The sequence below is a fragment of the Lepisma saccharinum genome, chromosome 28 (assembly GCF_977018435.1).
Source record: "Lepisma saccharinum chromosome 28, izLepSacc3.1, whole genome shotgun sequence".
Classification (NCBI taxonomy): domain Eukaryota; kingdom Metazoa; phylum Arthropoda; class Insecta; order Zygentoma; family Lepismatidae; genus Lepisma; species Lepisma saccharinum.
In genome coordinates, this window is record NC_139256.1 from 3,570,297 (window position 1) to 3,572,918 (window position 2,622).

General features: G+C 37.3%; 1 long non-coding RNA gene across 1 annotated transcript; it reads left to right on the forward strand.

Moving 5' to 3' along the window:
- The first annotated feature begins 514 nt into the window (after positions 1-514).
- Positions 515-2,114, forward strand: LOC145980633 (uncharacterized). The gene is made up of 2 exons (XR_014440863.1): positions 515-795; positions 1,958-2,114. It is a non-coding gene; the product is annotated as an uncharacterized LOC145980633 (long non-coding RNA).
- The last annotated feature ends 508 nt before the right edge of the window (positions 2,115-2,622 follow it).

Here is a 2,622-nt window from a genome sequence, read left to right on the forward strand (position 1 = left end):
TGATTAGCCAAGAATGGCAGAAAAGGAAGTAAAATAAACCAAATCAATCAATTAAATACATGTATTTATTTTAAATAATTTTGAATGTCTTAGTGGTTTTTCGAAAGGAGAGGGATCTATACTCTGTCCCGGGTATCTCTGGAGCGAGCGAACGAAAACAAGTAGTGACGCGAGACGATTCTACAAATGAACACGTCCGAAGAGGATTGCGTTGGGTGGATAAGCGACTGCAGCTCTCAGCCGTTTGTATCAGAGTGTACTGCTTCGCTCCACCCTCCTCCATCCTATCCTTCAGCGTAATCTTGCTCCAGAGATTTACGGGATAGAGTTTAGATCTACGAAAACGACTTCGCTGTTGCAGACCATAGGTTTAACGTGACCTTAATATTATGAATCCTGCGTCGCATCTTTATTTATCGTTATGTGAAGTGCGTGCATTTCTTGGCCAGTATCTAGCACGTGGATGTATTTGCAAGGGCCACCTTTACATAACGGGAAGAAGAAATCGTTTTGCTCCAGTGATCGAAGTTCAGCTGATTTCGCTATCTGCTGACCTTCCAACCTGGGCCGTTATCATCTGGAACAGCGTGCAGACTTGTTAATGTATAAGTAGCTATTCTCGATCGCCGTAGGAGCTATACTAACTGCAAGATGTTGTCTATGAGAACTCTCTTGGTCCTTGCAGCCTTCATCCTCTTCCTGGGAGCCACCATGGCACACCACGACGATGAGCCACACGAACACACGGGCGACCAATCGCACTCGAGCCAAGAAGATTAAATCGATGACGAACAGGTAAGCGTTTCTTTCATTGTCCTTATCGAAATTAAGAAATCTCTTCCGTTTTATAGCCGGCCCCCGTGACGGAGTGGTTAGCACATCGCGCTACGATGTTTGTGAGTGTCCATTCATCAATTTAATCATATCACTCACCACCATCTTCGCAAATTAGCCAAAAGTGCCACAAAAATCGAAGTAAAATGAAGCAAATCAATCAATCAACCAATCTTCCGCTTTGTACACGAGTAAAGTTGACCTTCTGGTAAGGTCAACCTCACTTCCACATAGTACACCCGGTGACTGCATTCTGCAGGCCAACGAGGCTCAGGCATCTGGACCTGTGGTCAGTGTAATCCTCTGTAAGGTTGTGTGTACGTTGCCCTGTGTCTTTTCCTTATAAGTGTGCTGAGTGCCCTTCTACAGCCTCACCTTTTAACCCAGGTAAGAATATTTTAGTCCTCAGACACGTGTTAATTTCAGTTAAGGTAATGGACTGGACCTCGTATAATATGATGGATGCAAAAAGCCTAAGTGATGACGCACCCACAGTTTCCAGGTCAATCAATGTTCCGTTTTGTTCAGAACTGCTACGAAGAGGTCACATATTTGGCTTGGTTCACCTGATACACAAACGCAGCAACTTTCTTGAGGCTGGAGAGGATATTCCGAGTGCCATAGGCATGGTTTCCCCATACAAAGTCCGGAAATGTTGCTGAGTTTGTGTATAAGATGTTTTTTTTTTTTCGATTAATAAAGCGACGAACTGCGCTCTCTCTTGCGGGAACCACTTCTTCATGCAACGCAGCCTGCTACGTCAGTGGGGAACCAGAAACAACAACGGCAATGTCAATAAAAACTTTGATATTTACAGTATATTATTCAACAAATACCATCAACATAATAATATAGGGTGTTCGTAATTAATGTGCAAAGTTGTAAAGATAATTTTTGGACACCCTGTATATCAAATCTAATCGTACTCGAATTTTTGTATTTTAAAATTTGATCAGTAATGTCACAGTGTTACAAAATTACAAACATAGTAATTTTTAATTACAAACACGGCGTGTTTCACTAACAACTTTTTCACAAGCACTGTCAATGAGCAAATATAACTACTAATTGTACCCGTCTATAATTATTAATTGTAATAATAATAATTTTCTTATCTTTTCAGGCACAAACTCAACAAATTTCGTGAATATGGACATTGATGGACGATATTTGGAACAGATGGAACATGAATTCTACAAAACATTTTACAATGGGAATGTTGAAATTTTTATATTAAAAATATTTAAAAGTTTTAAATTCCAATAAATCGTTTTTTCCAATTGCATTCGTTTAATTTTAAAGTGCCCATAATGGTCATCACAAAATTTGTTGGCTTGTATATTTTTATCTTGAGTTAAAATTAAATTGAATAAAATTTTATATATTTTATAAAGAAACAAGAAAAGAAACGTATGTTCAACCTTTTTATTATGATAATATAATTAAGCCTTGTTTCCATATTAAAAACACTAAAGGCAGTTTATTAAGATCTAAAAAACTTTTTATTATACACATAATGAGTAAATTGTTTCGTATTTCACATCATTTAGGAATTAGATTACATAAAGCATCAAAAAATTTAGAAAATGAGAAAAAGCTCTCTTGTTATTACTACAGAACTAATAAACATCAAATTGAAGTGGAATATGTATTTCATCTTATGTCCGAAATGTCAAACTTTGCTTAATGTATTAAGAACAGAAATTTTAGGTTGCGAAAGCATAATGGCAAATTAGTATGAACAAACTTCGTAATACTATGTAACCTAATCAACTAAAAGCTACGTTG